Source organism: Schistocerca americana, chromosome 9, assembly GCF_021461395.2.
Source record: "Schistocerca americana isolate TAMUIC-IGC-003095 chromosome 9, iqSchAmer2.1, whole genome shotgun sequence".
Lineage (NCBI taxonomy): Eukaryota > Metazoa > Arthropoda > Insecta > Orthoptera > Acrididae > Schistocerca > Schistocerca americana.
This window is the reverse complement of record NC_060127.1, coordinates 232927083-232954629: the sequence shown is the minus strand read 5'-3', so window position 1 is coordinate 232954629 and position 27547 is coordinate 232927083.

Here is a 27547-nt window from a genome sequence, read left to right as displayed (position 1 = left end):
GGAGCCAGTCTTCTTGTACTTGAGTCGGCATTGTGCCTTTTGTATTTAATTCCGATGCAATTTCTGTGTTTCATCGTCAATACGACGGTCAGAGGGATACAGTAAACCTGAAGTGAAGCATCGGAATCTACAACTAGTGTCACAGGAATGGTTCAAAACTTAGACAGTAAGAAGAGTCAGTTTTCTTGTACTTAAGTCGGCATTGTGACTTTTGTATTTAAAACCGATGCCACTTCTGTGTTTCATCGTCAATAAGAAGGTCAGAGGGATACAGTAAACCTGAAATGAAGCATCGAAATCTATAACTACTGTCACCGGAATGGTTCAAAACATAGACAGTAAGAAGAGTAAGTTTTCTTGTTCTTAAGTTGGGATTGTGCCTTTTCTATTTAATTCCGATGCAATTTCTGTGATCGTCGTCAATAAGAAGGTCCAAGGGATACAGTAAACCTGAAGTCAAGCATCGGAATCTAAAACTGGTCTCACAGGAATGGTTAAAAACATAGACAGTAAGAAGAGCCAGTCTTCTTGTACTTGAGTCGGCATTGTGCCTTTTGTATATCATTCCCATGCAATTTCTGTGTTTCATCGTCAATAAGAAGGTCCGAGGGATACAGTAAACCTGAAGTGAGGCATCGGAATCTATAAGTAGTATCACAGGAATGGTTCAAAACATAGACAGTAAGAAGAGTCAGATTTTTTGTACTTAAGTCGGCATTGTGCCCTTTGTATTTAATTCCGATGCAATTTCTATGTTTCATCGTCAACAAGAAGGTCACAGGGATACAGTAAACCTGAAGTGAAGCATCAGAATCTGTAACTAATGTCACAGGAATGGTTCAAAACATAGACAGTAAGAAGAGTCAGTTTTCTTGTACTTAAATCGGCATTGTGCCTTTTGTATTTAATTCCTATGCAATTTCTGTGTTTCATCGTAAATAAGAAGGTCAGAGAAATACAGTTAACCTGTAGTGAGGCATCGGAATCTATAACTAGTGTCAAAGGAATGCTTCAAAGTATAGACAGTAAGAAGAGTCAGTTTTCTTGTACTTATGTAGGCATTGTGCCTTTTGTATTGAGTTCCGATGCAATTTCTGTGTTTCATCGTCAACAGGAAGGTCAGGGGGATACAGTAAACCTGAAGTGAGGCATCGGAATTTATAACTAGTGTCAAAGTAATGGTTCAAAACATAGACAGTAAGAAGAGTCAGTTATAATGTACTTAAGTCGCCATTGTGCCTTTTCTATTTAATTCCGATGCAATTTCTGTGTTTCATCGTCAATAAGAAAGTCCAAGGGATACAGTGAACCTGAAGTGAAGCATCGGAATCTATAACTAGAGTCACAGGAGTGGTTCAAACATAGACAGTAAGAAGTGTCGGTTTTCTTGTTCTCAAGTTGGCATTGGGCCTTTTGTATTTAATTCCGATGCAATTTCTGTGTTTCATCGTCAATAAGAAGGTCAGAGGGATACAGTAAACCTGAAGTGAAGCAACGGAAACTATAACTAGTGTCACAGGAATGGTTCAAAACATAGACAGTAAGAAGAGTCAGTTTTCTTGTACTTAAGTCGGCATTGAGCCTTTTGTATTTAATTCCGATGCAATTTCTGTGTTTCATCGTCAATAAGAAGGCCAGAGGGATACAGTAAACCTGAAATGAAGCATCGGAATCTATAACTAGTGTCATAGGAATGGGTCAAAATATAGACAGTAAGTAGAGTAACTTACTTGTAATTAAGTCGGCATTGTGCCTTTTGTATTTAATTCCGATGCAATTTCTGTGTTTCAACGTCAATAAGAATGTCAGAGGGATACAGTAAACCTGAAGTGAAGCATCGGAATCTATAAGTAGTGTTACTGGAATGGTTCAAAACATTGATAGTAAGAAGAGTCAGTTTTCTTGTACTTAAGTCGGCATTGTGCCCTTTGTATTGAAAGCGATGCAATTTCTGTGTTTCATCGTCAACAAGAAGGTCAGTGGGATATAGTAAACCTGAAGTGAAGCATCAGAATCTGTAACTAATGTCACAGGAATGGTTCAAAACATAGACAGTAAGAAGAGTCAGTTTTCTTGTACTTAAATAGGCATTGTGCCTTTTGTATTTAATTCCGATGCAATTTCTGTGTTTCGTCGTCAATAAGAAGGTCAGAGGGATACAGTAAACCTGAAGTGAAGCATCGGAATCTATAACTGGTGTCCCTGGAATGGTTAAAAAGACAGACAGTAAGAAGAGTCAGTTTTCTTGTACTTAAGTCGGCATTGTGCCTGTTCTATTTAATTCCGATGCAATTTCTGCGGTTCATCGTCAATAAGAAGGTCAGAGGGATACAGTAAACCTGAAGTGACGCAACGGAATCTATAACTAGTGTCACAGGAATGGTTCAAAACATAGACAGTAAGAAGAGCCGGTCTTCTTGTACTTGATTCGGCATTGTGCCTTTTGTATTTAATTCCGATGCAATTTCTGTGTTTCATCGTCAATAAGAACGTCAGAGGGATACAGTAAACCTGAAGTGAAGCATCGGAATCTATAAGTAGTGTCACTGGAATTGTTCAAATCATAGACAGTAAGAAGAGCCGGTCTTCTTATACTTGAGTCGGCATTGTGCCTTTTGTTTTTAATTCCAATGAAATTTCTGTGTTTCATCGTCAATAAGGAGGTTAGAGGGTTACAGTGAACCTGAAATGAAGCATAGGAATCTATAACTAGTGTCACAGGAATGGTTCAAATCATAGACAGCAATAAGAGCCTGTCTTCTTGTACTTGAGTCGGCATTGTGACTTTTGTATTTAAAACCGATGCAATTTCTGTGTTTCATCGTCAATAAGAAGGTCAGAGGGATACAGTAAACCTGAAATGAAGCATCGAAATCTATAACTACTGTCACCGGAATGATTCAAAACATAGACAGTAAGAAGAGTCAGTTTTCTTGTACTTAAGTCGGCATTGTGATTTTTGTATTTAATTCCGATGCAATTTCTGTTTTCATCGTCAATAAGAACATCAGAGGGATACAGTAAACCTGAAATGAAGCATCGGAATCTATAAGTATTGAAACAGGAATTGTATAAATCATAGACAGTAAGAAGAGCCGGTCTTCTTATACTTGAGTCGGCATTGTGCCTTTTGTATTTAATTCCGATGAAATTTCTGTGTTTCATCGTCAATAAGAAGATCAGAGGGATACAGTAAACCTGAAATGAAGCATCGTAATCTATAACTAGTGTCACAGGAATGGTTCAAAACATAGACAGTAAGAAGAATCAGTCTTCTCGTACTTAAGTCGGCATTGTGCGGTTTGTAATTAATTCCGATGCAATTTCTGTCTTTCATCGTCAACAAGAAGGTCACAGGGATACTGTAAACCTGAAGCGAAGCATCAGAATCTGTAACTAATATCACAGGAATGGTTCAAAACATAGACAGTAAGAAGAGTCAGTTTTCTTGTACTTAAATCGGCATTGTACCTTTTGTATTTAATTCCAATCCAATTTCTGTGTTTCGTCGACAATAAGAAGGTCAGAGGGATACAGTAAACCTGAAGTGAAGCATCGGAATCTATAACTAGTGTCACAGGAGTGGTTCAAAACATAGACAGTAAGAAGAGTCAGTTTTCTTGTTCTTTAGTTGGCATTGTGCCTTTAGTATCTAATTCCGATGCAATTTCTGTGTCTCATCGTCAATATGAAGGTCAGAGGGATACAGTAAACCTGAAGTGAAGTAACGGAATCTATAACTAGTGTCACAGGAATGGTTCAAAACATAGATAGTAAGATGAGCCAGCCTTCTTGAACTTGAGTCGGCGTTGTGCCTTTTGTAATTAATTCCGATGACATTTCTATGTTTCATCGTCAATAAGGTCAGAGGGATACAGTAAACCTGAAGTGAGGCATCGGAATCAATAACTAGTGTCACAGGAATGGTTCAAAACATAGACATTCAGAAGAGTCAGTTTTCTTGTACTTAAATCGCCATTGTGCCTTTTCTATTTAATTCCGATGCTATTTCTGTGTTTTTCCTCGTCAATAAGAAGGTCAGAGGGATACAGTTAACCTGAAGTGAAGCATCGGAATCTATTACTAGAGTCACAGGAGTGGTTCAAAACATAGACAGTAAGAAGAGACAGTTTTCTTGTCCTTAAGTTGGCATTGTGCCTTTAGTATCTAATTCCGATGCAATTTCTGTGTTTCATCGTCAATAAGAAGGTCAGAGGGATACAGTAAACCTGAAGTGAAGTAACGGAATCTATAACTAGTGTCACAGGAATGGTTCAAAACATAGACAGTAAGATGAGCCAGCCTTCTTGTACTTGAGTCGGCATTGTGCCTTTTGTAATTAATTCCGATGACATTTCTATGTTTCATCGTCATTAAGGAGGTTAGAGGGATACAGTGAACCTGAAGTGAATCATCGGAATCTATGACTAGTGTCACAGGAATGATTCAAAACATAGACTGTAAGAAGAGCCGGTCTTCTCGTACTTGAGTCGGCATTGTGCCTTTTGAATTTAATTCCGATGCAATTTCTGTGTTTCATCGTCAGTAAAAATGTCAGAGGGATACAGTAAACCTGAAGTGAAGCATCGGAATCTATAACTAGTGTCACAGGAATGCTTCAAAACATAGGCAGTAACAAGAGTCAGTTTTCTTGTACTTAAGTCAGCATTGTGCCGTTTGTATTTAATTCCGATTAAATTTCTGTGTTTCTTCGTCAATTAGAAGGTCAGAGGGATACAGTAAACCTGAAGTGATGCATCGGAATCTATAACTAGTGTCACAGGAATGGTTCAAAACATAGACAGTAAGAAGAGTCAGTTTTCTTGTACTTAGGTCGGCATTGTGCCTTTTGTATGTATTTTCGATTCAATTTCTGTGTTTCGTCGTCAATAAGAAGGTCCAAGAGATACAGTAAACCTGAAGTGAAGCTACGGAATCTAAAACCGGTCCCACAAGAACGGTTCATAACGTATAAAGTAAGAAGAGCCAGTCTTCTTGTACTTGACTCGGCGTTGGGCCTTTTGTATTGAATTCTGATGCAATTTCTGTGTTTCATCGTCAATAAGATGGTCAGAGGGATACAGTAAACCTGAAGTGAAGCATCGGAAACTATAACTAGTGTCGCAGGTATAGTTCAAAACATAGACAGTAAGAAGAGTCAGTTTTCTTGCACTTAAATCGGCATTGTGCCTTTTGTATTCAATTCCGATGCAATTTCTGTGTTTCATCGTCAATAAGAAGGTCAGAGGGATAGAGTAAACCTGAAGTGAAGCATCGGAGTCAATAACTAGTGTCACAGGAATGGTTGAAATCATAGACAGTAAGAAGAGTTAGTTTACTTGTACTTAAGTCGGCATTGTGCCTTTTGTATTTAATTCCGATGCAATTTCTGTGTTTCATCGTCAATAAGAAGGTCAGAGGGATACAGTAAACCTGAAGTGAAGCATCGGAATCTATAAGTAGTGTCACAGGAATGGTTCAAAACATACACAGTAAGAAGAGTCAGTTTTCTTGTACATAATCGGCATTGTGCCCTTTGTATTTAATTCCGATTCAATTTCTGTGTTTCATCGTCAACAAGAAGGTCACAGGTCTATAGTAAACCTGAAATGAAGCATCGGAATCTATAACTAGTGTCACAGGAATGGTTCAAAACATCGACAGTAAGAAGAGTCAGTCTTCTTGTACTTAAGTCGGCATTGTGCATTTTGTATTTAATTCCGATGCTTCTTCTGTGTTTCATCGTCATTAAGGAGGTTAGAGGGATACAGTGAACCTGAAGTGAAGCATCGGAATCTATGACTAGTGTCACAGGAATGATTCAAAACATAGACTGTAAGAAGAGCCGGTCTTCTCGTACTTGAGTCGGCATTGTGCCTTTTGAATTTAATTCCGAAGCAATTTCTGTGTTTCATCGTCAGTAAAAAGGTCAGAGGGATACAGTAAACCTGAAGTGAAGCATCGGAATCTATAACTAGTGTCACAGGAATGCTTCAAAACATAGGCAGTAACAAGAGTCAGTTTTCTTGTACTTAAGTCGGCATTGTGCCGTTTGTATTTAATTCCGATTAAATTTCTGTGTTTCTTCATCAATTAGAAGGGCAGAGGGATACAGTAAACCTGAAGTGATGCATCGGAATCTATAACTAGTGTCACAGGAATGGTTCAAAACATAGACAGCAAGAAGAGTCAGTTTTCTTGTACTTAGGTCGGCATTGTGCCTTTTGTATGTATTTTCGATTCAATTTCTGTGTTTCGTCGTCAATAAGAAGGTCCAAGAGATACAGTAAACCTGAAGTGAAGCTACGGAATCAAAAACCGGTCCCACAAGAACGGTTCAAAACGTATAAAGTAAGAAGAACCAGTCTTCTTGTACTTGACTCGGCGTTGGGCCTTTTGTATTGAATTCTGATGCAATTTCTGTGTTTCATCGTCAATAAGAAGGTCAGAGGGATACAGTAAACCTGAAGTGAAGCATCGGAATCTATAACTAGTGTCACAGGAATGGTTCAAAACATACACAGTAAGAAGAGTCAGTTTTCTTGTACATAAGTCGGCATTGTGCCCTTTGTATTTAATTCCGATTCAATTTCTGTGTTTCATCGTCAATAAGAAGGTCAGAGGGATACAGTAAACCTGAAGTGAAGCATCGGAATCTATAACTAGTGTCACAGGAATGGTTCAAAACATAGACAGTCAGAAGAGTCAGTTTTCTTGTACTTAATTCGGCATTGTGTATTTGTGTTTAATTCCGATGCAATTTCTGTGTTTCATCGTCTATAAGAAGGTCAGAGGGATACAGTAAACCCGAAGTGAAGCATCGGAATCTGTAACTAGTGTCACAGGAAAGTTTCAAAACATAGACAGTAAGAAGAGTCAGTTTTCTTGTACTTAAGTCGGCATTGTGCGGTTTGTAATTAATTCCGATGCAATTTCTGTGTTTCATCGTCAACAAGAAGGTCACAGGGATACAGTAAACCTGAAGCGAAGCATCAGAATCTGTAACTAATATCACAGGAATGGTTCAAAACATAGACAGTAAGAAGAGTCAGTTTTCTTGTACTTAAATCGGCATTGTACCTTTTGTATTTAATTCCGATGCAATTTCTGTGTTTGGTCGTCAATAAGAAGGTCAGAGGGATACAGTAAACCTGAAGTGAAGCATCGGAATCTATAACTAGTGTCACAGGAATGGTTCAAAACATAGACATTAAGAAGAGTCAGTTTTCTTGTACTTAAATCGCCATTGTGCCTTTTCTATTTAATTCCGATGCTATTTCTGTGTTTTTCCTCGTCAATAAGAAGGTCAGAGGGATACAGTTAAGCTGAAGTGAAGTATCGGAATCTATAACTAGTGTCACAGGAGTGGTTCAAAACATAGACAGTAAGAAGAGTCAGTTTTCTTCGTCTTAAGTTGGCATTGTGCCTTTAGTATCTAATTCCGATGCAATTTCTATGTCTCATCGTCAATATGAAGGTCAGAGGGATACAGTTAACCTGAAGTGAAGCATCGGAATCTAAAACTAGTGTCACAGGAATGGTTGAAATCATAGACAGTAAGAAGTGTCAGTTTACTTGTACTTAATTCGGCATTGTGCCTTTTGTATTTAATTCCGATGCAATTTCTGTGTTTGGTCGTCAATAAGAAGGTCAGAGGGATACAGTAAACCTGAAGTGAAGCATCGGAATCTATGACTTGTGTCACAGGAATGATTCAAAACATAGAAAGTAAGAAGAGCCGGTCTTCTTGTACTTGAGTCGGCATTGTGCCTTTTGAATTTAATTCCGATGCGATTTCTGTGTTTCATCGTCAGTAAAAAGGTCAGAGGGATACAGTAAACCTGAAGTGAAGCATCGGAATCTATAACTAGTATCACAGGAATGCTTCAAAACATAATCAGTAACAAGAATCAGTTTTCTTGTACTTTAGTCGGCATTGTGCCGTTTGTATTTAATTCCGATTAAATTTCTGTGTTTCTTCGTCAATTAGAAGGGCAGAGGGATACAGTAAACCTGAAGTGATGCATCGGAATCTATAACTGGTGTCACAGGAATGGTTCAAAACATAGACAGTAAGAAGAGTCAGTTTTCTTGTACTTAGGTCGGCATTGTGCCTTTTGTATGTATTTCCGATTCAATTTCTGTGTTTCGTCGTCAATAAGAAGATCCAAGGGATACAGTACACCTGAAGTGAAGCTACGGAATCTAAAACCGGTCCCACAGGAACGGTTCAAAGCGTATAAAGTAAGAAGAGCCAGTCTTCTTGTACTTGACTCGGCGTTGTGCCTTTTGTATTGAATTCTGTTGCAATTTCTGTGTTTCATCGTCAATAAGATGGTCAGAGGGATACAGTAAACCTGAAGTGAAGCATCGGAATCTATAACTAGTGTCACAGGAATGGTTCAAAACATAGACAGTCAGAAGAGTCAGTTTTCTTGTACTTAATTCGGCATTGTGTATTTGTGTCTAATTCCGATGCAATTTCTGTGTTTCATCGTCTATAAGAAGGTCAGAGGGATACAGTAAACCTGAAGTGAAGCATCGGAATCAATAACTAGTGTCACAGGAATGGTTGAAATCATAGACAGTAAGAAGAGTCAGTTTACTTGTACTTAAGTCGGCATTGTGCCTTTTGTATTTAATTCCGATGCAATTTCTGTGTTTCATCGTCAATAAGAAGGTCAGAGGGATACAGTAAACCTGAAGTGAAGCATCGGAATCTATAAGTAGTGTCCCAGGAATGGTTCAAACTTACACAGTAAGAAGAGTCAGTTTTCTTGTACATAAGTCGGCATTGTGCCCTTTGTATTTAATTCCGATTCAATTTCTGTGTTTCATCGTCAACAAGAAGGTCACAGGTCTATAGTAAACCTGAAATGAAGCATCGGAATCTATAACTAGTGTCACAGGAATGGTTCAATACATACACAGTAAGAAGAATCAGTCTTCTTGTACTTAAGTCGGCATTGTGCCTATTGTATTTAATTCCGATGCAATTTCTGTGTTTCATCGTCAATACGAAGGTCAGAGGGATACACTAAACCTGAATTGAAGCATCGGAATCTGTAACTAGTGTCACAGGATTGGTTCAAAACATAGACAGTAAGAAGAGTCAGTCTTCTTGTACTTAAGTCGGCATTGTGCCTTTTGTATTTAGTTCCGATGCAATTTCTGTGCTTCATCGTCAATAAGAAGGTCAGAGGGATACAGTAAACCTGAAGTGAAGCATCGCAATCTATAACTAGTGTCACAGGAATGGTTCAAAACATAGATAGTAAGAATAGTAAGTTACTTGTACTTAAGTCGGCATTGTGCCTTTTGTATTTAATTCCGATGCAATTTCTGTGTTTCATCGTCAATAAGAAGTTCAGAGGGATACAGTAAACCTGAAGTGAAGCATCGGAATCTATAACTAGTGTTAGAGGAATGGTTCAAAACATAGACAGTAAGTAGAGTCAGTTTTCTTGTACTTAATTCGGCATTGTGTATTTGTGTTTAATTTCGATGCAATTTCTGTGTTTCATCGTCAATACGAAGGTCAGAGGGATACACTAAACCTGAAGTGAAGCATCGGAATCTATAACTAGTGTCACAGGAATGGTTCAAAACATAGACAGTAAGAATAGTAAGTTACTTGTACTTAAGTCGGCATTGTGCCTTTTGTATTTAATTCCGATGCAATTTCTGTGTTTCATCGTCAATAAGAAGTTCAGAGGGATACAGTAAACTTGAAGTGAAGCATCGGAATCTATAACTAGTGTTAGAGGAATGGTTCAAAACATAGACAGTAAGTAGAGTCAGTTTTCTTGTACTTAATTCGGCATTGTGTATTTGTGTTTAATTTCGATGCAATTTCTGTGTTTCTTCGTCTATAAGAAGGTCAGAGGGATAAAGTAAACCTGAAGTGAAGCATCGGAATCTGTAACTAGTGTCACAGGAAAGTTTCAAAACATAGACAGTAAGAAGAGACAGTCTTCTTGTACTTAAGTCGGCATTGTGCCTTTTGTATTTAGTTCCGATGCAATTTCTGTGCTTCATCGTCAATAAGAAGGTAGAGGGATACAGTAAACCTGAAGTGAAGCATCGGAATCTATAACTAGTGTCACAGGAATGGTTCAAATCATAGACAGTAAGAATAGTAAGTTACTTGTACTTAAGTCAGCATTGTGCCTTTTGTATTTAATTCCGATGCAATTTCTGTGTTTCATCGTCAATAAGAAGTTCAGAGGGATACAGTAAACCTGAAGTGAAGCATCGGAATCTATAACTAGTGTTAGAGGAATGGTTCAAAACATAGACAGTAAGTAGAGTCAGTTTTCTTGTACGTAATTCGGCATTGTGTATTTGTGTTTAATTTCGATGCAATTTCTGTGTTTCTTCGTCTATAAGAAGGTCAGAGGGATAGAGTAAACCTGAAGTGAAGCATCGGAATCTGTAACTAGTGTCACAGGAAAGTTTCAAAACATAGACAGTAAGAAGAGTCAGTCTTCTTGTACTTAAGTCGGCATTGTGCCTTTTGTATTTAGTTCCGAAGCAATTTCTGTGCTTCATCGTCAATAAGAAGGTAGAGGGATACAGTAAACCTGAAGTGAAGCATCGGAATCTATAACTAGTGTCACAGGAAAGGTTCAAAACATAGACAGTAAGAATAGTAAGTTACTTGTACTTAAGTCGGCATTGTGCCTTTTGTATTTAATTCCGACGCAATTTCTGTGGTTCATCGTCAATAAGAAGGTCAGAGGGATACAGTGAACCTGTAATGAAGCATCGGAATCTATAACTAGTGTCACAGGAATTGTTCAATACATAGACAGTAAGAAGAGTCAGTCTTCTTGTTCTTAAGTCGGCATTGTGCCTATTGCATTTAATTCCGATGCAATTTCTGTGTTTCATCGTCAATAAGTAGGTCAGAGGAATACATTAAACCTGAAGTGAAGCATCGGAATCTATAACTAGTGTCACAGGAATGGTTAAAAACATAGACAGTAAGAAGAGTCAGTTTTCTTGTACTTAAGCCGGCATTATGATTTTTGTATTTAATTCCGATGCAATTTCTGTGTTTCATCGTCAATAAGAAGGTCAGAGAGATACAGTAAACCTGAAGTAAAGCATCGGAATCCATAACTAGTGTCACAGGAATGGTTAAAAACATAGACAGTAAGAAGAGTCAGTTTTCTTGTACTTATGTCGGCAATGTACCTTTTGTATTTATTTCCGATGCAATTTCTGTGTTTCATCGTCAATAAGAAGGTCAGAGGGATACAGTAAACCTGAAATGAAGCATCGTAATCTATAACTAGTGTCACAGGAATGGTTCAAAACATAGACAATAAGAAGAATCAGTCTTCTTGTACTTAAGTCGGCATTGTGCCTATTGTATTTAATTCTGATGCAATGTCTGTGTTTCATCGTCAATACGAAGGTCAGAGGGATACACTAAACCTGAAGTGAAGCATCGGAATCTGTAACTAGTGTCACAGGATTGGTTCAAAACATAGACAGTAAGAAGAGTCAGTCTTCTTGTACTTAAGTCGGCATTGTGCCTTTTGTATTTAGTTCCGATGCAATTTCTGTGCTTCATCGTCAATAAGAAGGTCAGAGGGATACAGTAAACCTGAAGTGAAGCATCGCAATCTATAACTAGTGTCACAGGAATGGTTCAAAACATAGATAGTAAGAATAGTAAGTTACTTGTACTTAAGTCGGCATTGTGCCTTTTGTATTTAATTCCGATGCAATTTCTGTGTTTCATCGTCAATAAGAAGTTCAGAGGGATACAGTAAACCTGAAGTGAAGCATCGGAATCTATAACTAGTGTTAGAGGAATGGTTCAAAACATAGACAGTAAGTAGAGTCAGTTTTCTTGTACTTAATTCGGCATTGTGTATTTGTGTTTAATTTCGATGCAATTTCTGTGTTTCTTCGTCTATAAGAAAGTCAGAGGGATAAAGTAAACCTGAAGTGACGCATCGGAATCTGTAACTAGTGTCACAGGAAAGTTTCAAAACATAGACAGTAAGAAGAGTCAGTCTTCTTGTACTTAAGTCGGCATTGTGCCTTTTGTATTTAGTTCCGATGCAATTTCTGTGCTTCATCGTCAATAAGAAGGTAGAGGGATACAGTAAACCTGAAGTGAAGCATCGGAATCTATAACTAGTGTCACAGGAATGGTTCAAAACATAGACAGTAAGAATAGTAAGTTACTTGTACTTAAGTCGGCATTGTGCCTTGTGTATTTAATTCCGATGCAATTTCTGTGTTTCATCGTCAATAAGAAGGTCAGAGGGATACAGTAAACCTGAAGTGAAGCATCGGAATCTATAAGTAGTGTTGCAGGAATGGTTCAAACCAAAGACAGTTAGAAGAGTCAGTTTTCTCGTACTTATGTCGGCATTGTGCCCTTTGTACTTAATTCCGATTCAAATTTCTGTGTTTAATCGTCAACAAGAAGGTCAGAGGGATACAGTAAACCTGAAGTGCACCATCACAATCTGTAACTAATGTCACAGGAATGGTTCAAAACATAGACAGTAAGAAGGGTCAGATTTCTTGTACTTAAATCGGCATTGTGCCTTTTGTATTTAATTCCGATGCAATTACTGTGTTTCATCGTCAATAAGAAGTTCAGAGGGATACAGTAAACCTGAAGTGAAGCATCGGAATCTATAACTAGTGTTAGAGGAATGGTTCAAAACATAGACAGTAAGTAGAGTCAGTTTTCTTGTACTTAATTCGGCATTGTGTATTTGTGTTTAATTTCGATGCAATTTCTGTGTTTCTTCGTCTATAAGAAGGTCAGAGGGATAAAGTAAACCTGAAGTGAAGCATCGGAATCTGTAACTAGTGTCACAGGAAAGTTTCTAAACATAGACAGTAAGAAGAGTCAGTCTTCTTGTACTTAAGTCGGCATTGTGCCTTTTGTATTTAGTTCCGATGCAATTTCTGTGCTTCATCGTCAATAAGAAGGTAGAGGGATACAGTAAACCTGAAGTGAAGCATCGGAATCTATAACTAGTGTCACAGGAATGGTTCAAAACATAGACAGTAAGAATAGTAAGTTACTTGTACTTAAGTCGGCATTGTGCCTTGTGTATTTAATTCCGATGCAATTTCTGTGTTTCATCGTCAATAAGAAGGTCAGAGGGATACAGTAAACCTGAAGTGAAGCATCGGAATCTATAAGTAGTGTTGCAGGAATGGTTCAAACCAAAGACAGTTAGAAGAGTCAGTTTTCTCGTACTTATGTCGGCATTGTGCCCTTTGTACTTAATTCCGATTCAAATTTCTGTGTTTCATCGTCAACAAGAAGGTCAGAGGGATACAGTAAACCTGAAGTGCACCATCACAATCTGTAACTAATGTCACAGGAATGGTTCAAAACATAGACAGTAAGAAGGGTCAGATTTCTTGTACTTAAATCGGCATTGTGCCTTTTGTATTTAATTCCGATGCAATTTCTGTGTTTCATCGTCAATAAGAAGGTCAGAGGGATACAGTAAACCTGAAGTGAAGCATCGGAATCTATAAGTAGTGTCACAGGAATGGTTCAAACTTACACAGTAAGAAGAGTCAGTTTTCTTGTACATAAGTCGGCATTGTGCCCTTTGTATTTAATTCCGATTCAATTTCTGTGTTTCAACGTCAACAAGAAGGTCACAGGTCTATAGTAAACCTGAAATGAAGCATCGGAATCAATAACTAGTGTCACAGGAATGGTTCAATACATACACAGTAAGAAGAATCAGTCTTCTTGTACTTAAGTCGGCATTGTGCCTATTGTATTTAATTCCGATGCAATTTCTGTGTTTCATCGTCAATACGAAGGTCAGAGGGATACACTAAACCTGAAGTGAAGCATCGGAATCTATAACTAGTGTCACAGGATTGGTTCAAAACATAGACAGTAAGAAGAGTCAGTCTTCTTGTACTTAAGTCGGCATTGTGCCTTTTGTATTTAGTTCCGATGCAATTTCTGTGCTTCATCGTCAATAAGAAGGTCAGAGGGATACAGTAAACCTGAAGTGAAGCATCGCAATCTATAACTAGTGTCACAGGAATGGTTCAAAACATAGATAGTAAGAATAGTAAGTTACTTGTACTTAAGTCTGCATTGTGCCTTTTGTATTTAATTCCGATGCAATTTCTGTGTTTCATCGTCAATAAGAAGTTCAGAGGGATACAGTAAACCTGAAGTGAAGCATCGGAATCTATAACTAGTGTTAGAGGAATGGTTCAAAACATAGACAGTAAGTAGAGTCAGTTTTCTTGTACTTAATTCGGCATTGTGTATTTGTGTTTAATTTCGATGCAATTTCTGTGTTTCCTCGTCTATAAGAAAGTCAGAGGGATAAAGTAAACCTGAAGTGACGCATCGGAATCTGTAACTAGTGTCACAGGAAAGTTTCAAAACATAGACAGTAAGAAGAGTCAGTCTTCTTGTACTTAAGTCGGCATTGTGCCTTTTGTATTTAGTTCCGATGCAATTTCTGTGCTTCATCGTCAATAAGAAGGTAGAGGGATACAGTAAACCTGAAGTGAAGCATCGGAATCTATAACTAGTGTCACAGGAATGGTTCAAAACATAGACAGTAAGAATAGTAAGTTACTTGTACTTAAGTCGGCATTGTGCCTTGTGTATTTAATTCCGATGCAATTTCTGTGTTTCATCGTCAATAAGAAGGTCAGAGGGATACAGTAAACCTGAAGTGAAGCATCGGAATCTATAAGTAGTGTTGCAGGAATGGTTCAAACCAAAGACAGTTAGAAGAGTCAGTTTTCTCGTACTTATGTCGGCATTGTGCCCTTTGTACTTAATTCCGATTCAAATTTCTGTGTTTCATCGTCAACAAGAAGGTCAGAGGGATACAGTAAACCTGAAGTGCACCATCACAATCTGTAACTAATGTCACAGGAATGGTTCAAAACATAGACAGTAAGAAGGGTCAGATTTCTTGTACTTAAATCGGTATTGTGCCTTTTGTATTTAATTCCGATGCAATTACTGTGTTTCATCGTCAATAAGAAGTTCAGAGGGATACAGTAAACCTGAAGTGAAGCATCGGCATCTATAACTAGTGTTAGAGGAATGGTTCAAAACATAGACAGTAAGTAGAGTCAGTTTTCTTGTACTTAATTCGGCATTGTGTATTTGTGTTTAATTTCGATGCAATTTCTGTGTTTCTTCGTCTATAAGAAGGTCAGAGGGATAAAGTAAACCTGAAGTGAAGCATCGGAATCTGTAACTAGTGTCACAGGAAAGTTTCTAAACATAGACAGTAAGAAGAGTCAGTCTTCTTGTACTTAAGTCGGCATTGTGCCTTTTGTATTTAGTTCCGATGCAATTTCTGTGCTTCATCGTCAATAAGAAGGTAGAGGGATACAGTAAACCTGAAGTGAAGCATCGGAATCTATAACTAGTGTCACAGGAATGGTTCAAAACATAGACAGTAAGAATAGTAAGTTACTTGTACTTAAGTCGGCATTGTGCCTTGTGTATTTAATTCCGATGCAATTTCTGTGTTTCATCGTCAATAAGAAGGTCAGAGGGATACAGTAAACCTGAAGTGAAGCATCGGAATCTATAAGTAGTGTTGCAGGAATGGTTCAAACCAAAGACAGTTAGAAGAGTCAGTTTTCTCGTACTTATGTCGGCATTGTGCCCTTTGTACTTAATTCCGATTCAAATTTCTGTGTTTCATCGTCAACAAGAAGGTCAGAGGGATACAGTAAACCTGAAGTGCACCATCACAATCTGTAACTAATGTCACAGGAATGGTTCAAAACATAGACAGTAAGAAGGGTCAGATTTCTTGTACTTAAATCGGCATTGTGCCTTTTGTATTTAATTCCGATGCAATTTCTGTGTTTCATCGTCAATAAGAAGGTCAGAGGGATACAGTAAACCTGAAGTGAAGCATCGGAATCTATAAGTAGTGTCACAGGAATGGTTCAAACTTACACAGTAAGAAGAGTCAGTTTTCTTGTACATAAGTCGGCATTGTGCCCTTTGTATTTAATTCCGATTCAATTTCTGTGTTTCAACGTCAACAAGAAGGTCACAGGTCTATAGTAAACCTGAAATGAAGCATCGGAATCAATAACTAGTGTCACAGGAATGGTTCAATACATACACAGTAAGAAGAATCAGTCTTCTTGTACTTAAGTCGGCATTGTGCCTATTGTATTTAATTCCGATGCAATTTCTGTGTTTCATCGTCAATACGAAGGTCAGAGGGATACACTAAACCTGAAGTGAAGCATCGGAATCTATAACTAGTGTCACAGGATTGGTTCAAAACATAGACAGTAAGAAGAGTCAGTCTTCTTGTACTTAAGTCGGCATTGTGCCTTTTGTATTTAGTTCCGATGCAATTTCTGTGCTTCATCGTCAATAAGAAGGTCAGAGGGATACAGTAAACCTGAAGTGAAGCATCGCAATCTATAACTAGTGTCACAGGAATGGTTCAAAACATAGACAGTAAGAATAGTAAGTTACTTGTACTTAAGTCGGCATTGTGCCTTTTGTATTTAATTCCGATGCAATTTCTGTGTTTCATCGTCAATAAGAAGTTCAGAGGGATACAGTAAACCTGAAGTGAAGCATCGGAATCTATAACTAGTGTTAGAGGAATGGTTCAAAACATAGACAGTAAGTAGAGTCAGTTTTCTTGTACTTAATTCGGCATTGTGTATTTGTGTTTAATTTCGATGCAATTTCTGTGTTTCTTCGTCTATAAGAAGGCCAGAGGGATAAAGTAAACCTGAAGTGAAGCATCGGAATCTGTAACTAGTGTCACAGGAAAGTTTCAAAACATAGACAGTAAGAAGAGACAGTCTTCTTGTACTTAAGTCGGCATTGTGCCTTTTGTATTTAGTTCCGATGCAATTTCTGTGCTTCATCGTCAATAAGAAGGTAGAGGGATACAGTAAACCTGAAGTGAAGCATCGGAATCTATAACTAGTGTCACAGGAATGGTTCAAAACATAGACAGTAAGAATAGTAAGTTACTTGTACTTAAGTCAGCATTGTGCCTTTTGTATTTAATTCCGATGCAATTTCTGTGTTTCATCGTCAATAAGAAGTTCAGAGGGATACAGTAAACCTGAAGTGAAGCATCGGAATCTATAACTAGTGTCACAGGAATGGTTCAAAACATAGACAATAAGAAGAATCAGTCTCCTTGTACTTAAGTCGGCATTGTGCCTATTGTATTTAATTCTGATGCAATTTCTGTGTTTCATCGTCAATAAGAAAGTCAGAGGGACACAGTAAACCTGAAGTGAAGCATCGGAATCTATAACTAGTGTCACAGGAATGGTTCAAAAGATAGACGGTAAGAAGAGTCCGTTTTCTTGTACTTAAGTCGGCATTGTGGTTTTTGAATTTAAGTCCGATGCAATTACTGTATTTCATCGTCAATAAGAAGGTCAGAGGGATACAGTAAACCTGAAGTGAAGCATCGGAATCTATAACTATTATCACAGGAATGGTTCAAAACATAGACAGTAAGAAGAGTCAGTTTTCTTGTACTTAAGTCGGCATTGTGCCTTTTCTATTTAATTCCGATGCAATTTCTGTGTTTCGTCGTCAATAAGAAGGTACAAGGGATACAGTAAACCTGAAGTAAAGCATCGGAATCTAAAACCGGTCTCACAGGAAAGGTTCACAACATGGACAGTAAGAGGAGCCAGTCTTCTTGTACTTGAGCCGGCATTGTGCCTTTTGTATTTATTTCCGAAGCAATTTCTGTGTTTCATCGTCAATAAAAAGGTCAGAGGGATACAGAAAACCTGAAGTGAAGCATCGGAATCCATAACTAGTGTCACAGGAATGGTTCAAACCTTAGACAGTAAGAAGAGTCAGTTTTCTTGTACTTAAGTCGGCATTGTGCCTTTTCTATTTAATTCCGATGCAGTTTCTGTGTATCGTCGTCAATAAGAAGGGCCAAGGGATACAGTAAACCTGAAGTGAAGCATCGGAATCTAAATCCGGTCTCATAGGAAAGGTTCAAAACATAGACAGCAAGAAGAGCCAGTCTTCTTGTACTTGAGTTGGCATTGTGCCTTTTGTATTTAATTCCGATGCAATTTCTGTGTTTCGTCGTCAATAAGAAGGTACAAGGGATACAGTAAACCTGAAGTAAAGCATCGGAATCTAAAACCGGTCTCACAGGAAAGGTTCACAACATGGACAGTAAGAGGAGCCAGTCTTCTTGTACTTGAGCCGGCATTGTGCCTTTTGTATTTATTTCCGAAGCAATTTCTGTGTTTCATCGTCAATAAGAAGGTCAGAGGGATACAGAAAACCTGAAGTGAAGCATCGGAATCCATAACTAGTGTCACAGGAATGGTTCAAACCTTAGACAGTAAGAAGAGTCAGTTTTCTTGTACTTAAGTCGGCATTGTGCCTTTTCTATTTAATTCCGATGCAATTTCTGTGTATCGTCGTCAATAAGAAGGGCCAAGGGATACAGTAAACCTGAAGTGAAGCATCGGAATCTAAATCCGGTCTCATAGGAAAGGTTCAAAACATAGACAGCAAGAAGAGCCAGTCTTCTTGTACTTGAGTTGGCATTGTGCCTTTTGTATTTAATTCCGATGCAATTTCTGTGTGTCATCGTCAATAAGAAGGTCAGAGGGATACAGTAAGCCTGAAGTGAAGCATCGGAATCTATAACTAGTGTCACAGGAATGGTTCAAATCATAGAGAGTAAGAAGAGTCAGTTTTCTTGTACATAGGTCGGCATTGTGCCATTTGTATTTATTTCCGATGCAATGTCTGTGTTTCGTCGTCAATACGAAGGTCCAAGTGGTACAGTAAACCTGAAGTGTAGCTACGGAATCTAAAACCGGTCTCACAGGAAAGGTTCAAAATGTAGACAGTAAGAAGAGCCAGTCATCTTGTACTTGAGTCGGCATTGTGCCTTTTGTATTGAATTCCGATGCAATTTCTGTGTTTCATCGTCAATAAGAAGGTCAGAGGGATACAGTAAACCTGAAGTGTAGCATCGGATCGTATAACTACTGTCACAGGAGTGGTTCAAAACATAGACAGTAAGAAGAGTCAGTTTTCTTGTACTTAAGTCGGCATTATGCCTTTTGTATTTAATTCCGATGCATTTTCTGTGTTTGATCGTCAATAAGAAGGTCAGAGGGATACAGTAAACCTGAAGTGATGCATCGGGATCTATAACTAGTGTCACAGGAATGTTTCAAAACATAGACAGTAAGATGAGTCAGTTTTCTTGTACTTAACTCGACATTGTGCCTTTTCTATTTAATTCCGATGCAATTTCTGTGTTTCGTCGTCAATAAGAAGGTACAAGGGATACAGTAAACCTGAAGTAAAGCATCGGAATCTAAAACCGGTCTCACAGGATAGGTTCACAACATGGACAGTAAGAGGAGCCAGTCTTCTTGTACTTGAGTCGGCATTGTGCCTTTTGTATTTATTTCCGAAGCAATTTCTGTGTTTCATCGTCAATAAGAAGGTCTGAGGGATACAGAAAACCTGAAGTGAAGCATCGGAATCTATAACTAGTGTCACAGGAATGGTTCAAAACTTAGACAGTAAGAAGAGTCAGTTTTCTTGTACTTAAGTCGGCATTGTGCCTTTTCTGTTTAATTCCGATGCAATTTCTGTATATCGTCGTCAATAAGAAGGGCCAAGGGATACAGTAAACCTGAAGTGAAGCATCGGAATCTAAATCCGGTCTCATAGGAAAGGTTCAAAACATAGACAGTAAGAAGAGCCAGTCTTCTTGTACTTGAGTTGGCATTGTGCCTTTTGTATTTAATTCCGATGCAATTTCTGTGTGTCATCGTCAATAAGAAGGTCAGAGGGATACAGTAAGCCTGAAGTGAAGCATCGGAATCTATAACTAGTGTCACAGGAATGGTTCAAAACATAGACAGTAAGAAGAGTCAGTCTTCTTGTACTTAAGTCGGCATTGTGCCTTTTGTATTTAGTTCCGATGCAATTTCTGTGCTTCATCGTCAATAAGAAGGTAGAGGGATACAGTAAACCTGAAGTGAAGCATCGGAATCTATAACTAGTTTCACAGGAATGGTTCAAAACATAGACAGTAAGAATAGTAAGTTACTTGTTCTTAAGTCGGCATTGTGCCTTTTGTATTTAATTCCGATGCAATTTCTGTGTTTCATCGTCAATAAGAAGGTCAGAGGGATACAGTAAACCTGAAGTGAAGCATCGGAATCTATAAGTAGTGTTGCAGGAATGGTTCAAAACATAGAAAGGTAGAAGAGTCAGTTTTCTCGTACTTACGTCGGCATTGTGCCCTTTGTATTTAATTCCGATGCAATTTCTGTGTTTCATCGTCAACAAGAAGATCAGAGGGATACAGTAAACCTGAAGTGAAGCATCACAATCTGTAACTAATGTCACAGGAATGGTTCAAAAAATAGACAGTAAGAAGGGTCAGTTTTCTTGTACTTAAATCGTCATTGTGCCTTTTGTATTTAATTCCGATGCAATTTCTGTGTTTCATTGTCAATGAGAAGGTCAGAGGGATACAGTAAACCTGAAGTGAAGCATCGGAATCTATAACTGGTGTCCCTGGAATGGTTAAAAACATAGACGGTAAGAAGAGTCAGTTTTCTTGTACTTAAGTCGGCATTGTGCCTTTTCTATTTAATTCCGACGCAATTTCTGTGGTACATCGTCAATAAGAAGGTCAGAGGGATACAGTAAACCTGTAATGAAGCATCGGAATCTATAACTAGTGTCACAGGAATTGTTCAATACATAGACAGTAAGAAGAGTCAGTCTTCTTGTACTTAAGTCGGCATTGTGCCTATTGTATTTAATTCCGATGCAATTTCTGTGTTTCATCGTCAATAAGAAGGTCGGAGGAATACATTAAACCTGAAGTGAAGCATCGGAATCTATAACTAGTGTCACAGGAATGGTTAAAAACATAGACAATAAGAAGAGTCAGTTTTCTTGTACTTAAGTCGGCATTGTGATTTTTGTATTTAATTCCGATGCAATTTCTGTGTTTCATCGTCAATAAGAAGGTCAGAGGGATACAGTAAACCTGAAGTAAAGCATCGGAATCTATAACTTGTGTCACAGGAATGGTTCAAATGATAGAAAGTAAGAAGAGTCAGTTTTCTTGTACTTAAGGCGGCATTGTGCCTTTTGTAATTTATTCTGATTCAAATTCTGTGTTTCAGCGTAAATAAGAAGATCAGAGGGATACAGTAAACCTGAAGTGAAGCGTCGGAATCTACAACTAGTGTCACAGGAATGGTTCAAAACATAGACAGTAAGAAGAGTCAGTTTTCTTGTACTTATGTCGGCAATGTGCCTTTTGTATTTATTTCCGATGCAATTTCTGTGTTTCATCGTCAATAAGAAGGTCAGAGGGATACAGTAAACCTGAAATGAAGCATCGTAATCTATAACTAGTGTCACAGGAATGGTTCAAAACATAGACAGTAAGAAGAATCAGTCTTCTTGTACTTAAGTCGGCATTGTGCATATTGTATTTAATTCTGATGCAATTTCTGCGTTTCATCGTCAATACGAAAGTCAGAGGGATACAGTAATCCTGTAGTGAAGCATCGGAATCTATAACTAGTGTCACAGGAATGGTTCAAAACATAGACAGTAAGAAGAGTCCGTTTTCTTGTACTTAAGTCGGCATTGTGATTTTTGAATTTATGTCCGATGTAATTTCTGTATTTCATCGTCAATTAGAAGGTCAGAGGGATACAGTAAACCTGAAGTAAAGCATCGGAATCTATAACTATTATCACGGGAAGGGTTCAAAACATAGACAGTAAGAAGAGTCAGTTTTCTTGTACTTAAGTCGGCATTGTGCCTTTTCTATTTAATTCCGATTGAATTTCTGTGTTTCTTCGTCAATAAGGTCAGAGGGATACAGTAAACCTGAAGTGAAGCATCGGAATCTATAACTAGTGTCACAGGAATGGTTCAAATCATAGAGAGTAAGAAGAGTCAGTTTTCTTGTACTTAGGTCGGCATTGTGCCTTTTGTATTTATTTCCGATACAATGTCTGTGTTTCGTCGTCAATACGAAGGTCCAAGGGGTACAGTAAAGCTAAAGTGTAGCTACGGAATCTAAAACTGGTCTCAGAGGAAAGGTTCAAAATGTAGACAGTAAGAAAAGCCAGTCATCTTGTACTTGAGTCGGCATTGTGCCTTTTGTATTGAATTCCGATGCAATTTCTGTGTTTCATCGTCAATAAGAAGGTCAGAGGGATACAGTAAACCTGAAGTGAAGCATCGGAATCTATAACAAGTGTCACAGGAATGCTTCAAAACTTAGACAGTAAGAAGAGTCAGTTGTCTTGTACTTAAGTCGGCATTGTGCCTTTTCTATTTAATTCCGATGCAATTTCTTTGTATCGTCGTCAATAAGGAGGGCCAAGGGATACAGTATAGCTGAAGTGAAGCATCGGAATCTAAATCCGGTCTCATAGGAAAGGTTCAAATCATAGACAGTAAGAAGAGCCAGTCTTCTTGTACTTGAGTCGGCATTGTGCCTTTTGTATTAAATTCCGATGCAATTTCTGTGTGTCATCGTCAATAAGAAGGTCAGAGGGATACAGTAAACCTGAAGTGAAGCATCGGAATCTATAACTAGTGTCACAGGAATGGTTCAAAACATAGACAGTAAGAAGAGTCAGTTTTCTTGTTCTTAAGTTGGGATTGGCCTTTTCTGTTTAATTCTGATGCAATTTCTGTGATTCGACGTCAATAAGAAGGTCCAAGGGATACAGTAAACCTGAAGTGAAGCATCGGAATCTACAACTAGTGTCACAGGAATGGTTCAATACATAGACAGTAAGAAGAGTCAGTTTTCTTGTACTTAAGTAGGCATTCTGCCTTTTGTATTGAATTCCGATGCAATTTCTGTGCTTCATCGTCAATAAGAAGGGCAAGGGGATACAGTAAACCTGAAGTGAGGCATCGGAATCTATAACAAGTGTCACAGGAATGGTTCAAAACATAGTCAGCAAGAGGAGTCAGTTTTCTTGTACTTAAGTCGCCATTGTGCCTTTTCTATTTAATTCCGCTGCAATTTCTGTGTTTCATCGTCAATAAGAAGGTAAGAGGGATACAGTAAACCTGAAGTGAAGCATCGGAATCTATAACTAGCGTCACAGGAGTGGTCCAAAACATAGACAGTAAGAATAGTCGGTTTTCTTGTTCTTAAGTTGGCATTGTGCCTTTTGTATTTAATTCCGATGCAATTTCTGTGTTTCATCGTCAATAAGAAGGTCAGAGGGATACAGTAAACCTGATGTGAAGCATCGGAAACTATAACTAGTGTCACAGGAATGGTTCAAAACATAGACAGTAAGAAGAGTCAGTTATCGTGTACTTAAGTCGGCATTGGGGCTATTGTATTTAATTCCGATGCAATTTCTGTGTTTCATCGTCAATAAGAAGGTCAGAGGGATACAGTAAACCTGAAGTGAAGCAACGGAATCTATAACTAGTGTCACAGGAATGGTTCAAAACATAGACAGTAAGATGAGCCGGCCTTCTTGTACTTGAGTCGGCATTCTGCCTTTTGTATTTAATTCCGATGAAATTTCTATGTTTCGTCGTCAATAAGGAGGTTAGAGGGATACAGTGAACTTGAAGTCAAGCATCGGAATCTATGACTAGTGTCACAGGAATGATTCAAAACATAGACAATAAGAAGAGCCGGTCTTCTTGTACTTGAGTCGGCATTGTGCCTTTTGTATTTTATTCCGATGCAATTTCTGTGATTCATCGTCAATAAGAAGGTCCAAGGGATACAGTAAAACTGAAGAGAAGCATTGGAATCTATAACTAGTCTCACAGGAAAGTTTCAGAACATAGACAGTGAGTAGAGTCACTCTTCTTGTACTTAAGTCGGCATTGTGCCTTTTGTATGTATTTCCGATGCAATTTCTGTGTTTCGTCGTCAATAAGAAGGTCCAAGGGATACAGTAAAACTGAAGTGAATCTACGTAATCAAAAACCAGTCCCACAGGAATGGTTCAAAACGTAGACGGTAAGAAGAGCCAGTCTTCTTGTACTTAAGTCGGCATTGTGTCTTTTGTATTGAATTCCGATGCAATTTCTTTGTTTCATCGTCAATAAGAAGGTCAGAGGGATACAGTAAACCTGAAGAGAAGCATTGGAATCTATAACTAGTCTCACAGGAAAGTTTCAGAACATAGACAGTGAGTAGAGTCACTCTTCTTGTACTTAAGTCGGCATTGTGCCTTTTGTATTTAGTTCCGATGCAATTTCTGTGTTTCATCGTCAATAAGAAGGTCAGAGGGATACAGTAAACCTGAAGTGAAGCATAGGAATCTATAACTAGTGTCACAGGAGTGGTTCAAAACGTAGACAGTAATTAGAGTAAGTTACTTGTACTTAAGTCGACATTGTGCCTTTTGTATTTAATTCCGATGCAATTTCTGTGTTTCATCGTCAATAAGAAGGTCAGAGGGATACAGTCAACCTGAAGTGAAGCATCGGAATCTATAACTAGTGTCACAGGAATGGTTCAAAACATAGACAGTAAGAAGAGTCAGTCTTCTTGTACTTAAGTCGGCATTGTGATTTTTGTATTTAATTCCGATGCAATTTCTGTGATTCATCGTCAATAAGAAGGTCAAAGGGATGCAGTAAACCTAAAGTGAAGCATCGGAATCTATAACTAGTGTCACAGGAATGGTTCATAACATAGACAGTAAGAAGAGTCTGTTTACTTGTACTTAGGTCGGCTTTGTGCCTTTTCTATGTATTTCCGATGCAATTTCTGTGGTTCGTCGTCAATAAGAAGGTCCAAGGAATACAGTAAACCTGAAGTGAAGCTACGAAATCTAAAACCGGTCTCACAGAAAAGGTTCTAAACGTAGACAGTAAGAAGAGCAAGTCTTCTTGTACTTGGGTCGGCATTGTGCCTTTTGTATTGACTTCCGATGCAATTTCTGGGTTTCATCGTCAAAAAGAAGATCAGAGGGATACAGTAAAACTGAAGTGAAGGATCGGAATCTATAACTAGTGACACAGGAATCCTTCAAATCATAGACAGTAAGAAGAGTCAGTTCTCTTATACTTCAGTCGGCATTGTGCCTTTTGTATTTAATTCCGATGCAATTTCTGTGTTTCATCGTCAATAAGAAGGTCAGAGGCATACAGTAACCCTGAAGTGTAGTATCGGAATCTATAACTAGTGTTACAGGAATGGTTGAAATCATAGACAGTAAGAAGAGTCAGTATTCTTGTACTTAAGTCGGCATTGTGCCTTTTGTATTGAATTCCGATGCAATTTCTGTGTTTCATCGTCAATAAGAAGGTCAGAGGGATACAGTAAACCTGAAGTGAAGCATCGGAATCTATAACTAGAGTCACAGGAATGGTTCAAAACTTAGACAGTAAGAAGAGTCAGTTTTCTTGTACTTAAGTCGGCATTGTGCCTTTTCTATTTAATTCCGATGCAATATCTGTGTACCGTCGTCAATAAGAAGGGCCAAGGGATACAGTAAACCTGAAGTGAAGCATCGGAACCTAAATCCGGTCTCATAGGAAAGGTTCAAAACATAGACAGTAAGAAGAGCCAGTCTTCTTGTACTTGAGTCGGCATTGTGCCTTTTGTATTTAATTCCGATGCAATTTCTGTGTGTCATCGTCAATACGAAGGTCAGAGGGATACAGTAAACCTGAAGTGAAGCATCGGAATCTATAACTAGTGTCACAGGAATGGTTCAAAACATAGACAGTAAGAGGAGTCAGTTTTCTTGTTCTTAAGTTGGGATTGGCCTTTTCTATTTAATTCCGATGCAATTTCTGTGATTCGTCGTCAATAAGAAGGTCCAAGGGATACAGTAAACCTGAAGTGAAGCATCGGAATCTACAACTAGTGTCACAGGAATGGTTCAATACATAGACAGTAAGAAGAGTCAGTTTTCTTGTACTTAAGTAGGCATTCTGCCTTTTGTATTGAATTCCGATGCAATTTCTGTGTTTCATCGTCAATAAGAAGGGCAAGGGGATACAGTAAACATGAAGTGAGGCATCGGAATCTATAACTAGTGTCACAGGAATGGTTCAAAACATAGTCAGTAAGAGGAGTCAGTTTTCTTGTACTTAAGTCGCCATTGTGCCTTTTATATTTAATTCCGCTGCAATATCTGTGTTTCATCGTCAATAAGAAGGTCAGAGGGATACAGTAAACCTGAAGTGAAGAATCGGAATCTATAACTAGTGTCACAGGAGTGGTCCCAAACATAGACAGTAAGAAGAGTCGGTTTTCTTGTTCTTAAGTTGGCATTGTGCCTTTTGTATTTGATTCCGATGCAATTTCTGTGTTTCATCGTCAAGAAGAAGGTCAGAGGGATACAGTAAACCTGATGTGAAGCATCGGAAACTATAACTAGTGTCACAGGAATGGTTCAAATCATAGACAGTAAGAAGAGTCAGTTATCGTGTACTTAAGTCGGCATTGGGCCTATTGTATTTAATTCCGATGCAATTTCTGTGTTTCATCGTCAATAAGAAGGTCAGAGGGATACAGTAAACCTGAAGTGAAGCAACTGAATCTATAACTAGTGTCACAGGAATGGTACAAAACATAGACAGTAAGATGAGCCGGCCTTCTTGTACTTGAGTCGGCATTCTGCCTTTTGTATTTAATTCCGATGAAATTTCTATGTTTCGTCGTCAATAAGGAGGTTAGAGGGATACAGTGAACTTGAAGTCAAGCATCGGAATCTATGACTAGTGTCACAGGAATGATTCAAAACATAGACAGTAAGAAGAGTCAGTTTTCTTGTACTTAGGGCGGCATTGTGTCTTTTGTATGTATTTCCGATGCAATTTCTGTGTTTCGTCGTCAATAAGAAGGTCCAAGGGATACAGTAAAACTGAAGTGAATCTACGTAATCAAAAACCAGTCTCACAGGAAAGGTTCAAAACGTAGACAGTAACAAGAGCCAGACTTCTTGTACTTAAGTCGGCATTGTGTCTTTTGTATTGAATTCCGATGCAATTTCTTTGTTTCATCGTCAATAAGAAGGTCAGAGGGATACAGTAAACCTGAAAAGAAGCATTGGAATCTATAACTAGTCTCACAGGAATGGTTCAAATCATAGACAGTAAGAAGAGTCAGTTTTCTTGTACTTAAGTCGGCATTGTGCATTTTGTATTTAATTCCGATGCAATTTCTGTGTTTCATCGTCAATAAGAAGGTCAGAGGGATACACTAAACCTGAAGTGAGGCATCGGAATCTATAACTAGTGTCACAGGATTGGTTCAAAACATAAACAGTACAAAGAGTCAGTTTTCTAGTACTTAATTCGGGATTGTGTGTTTTGTATTTAATTCCGATGCAATTTCTGTGTTTCATCGTCTATAAGAAGGTCAGAGGGATACAGTAAACCAGAAGTGAAGCATCGGAATCTATAACTAGTGTCACAGGAATGGTTCAAAACATAGACAGTAAGAAGAGTCAGTTTTCTTGTACTTAAGTCGGCATTGAGCCTTTTGTATTTAATTCCGATGCAATTTCCGTG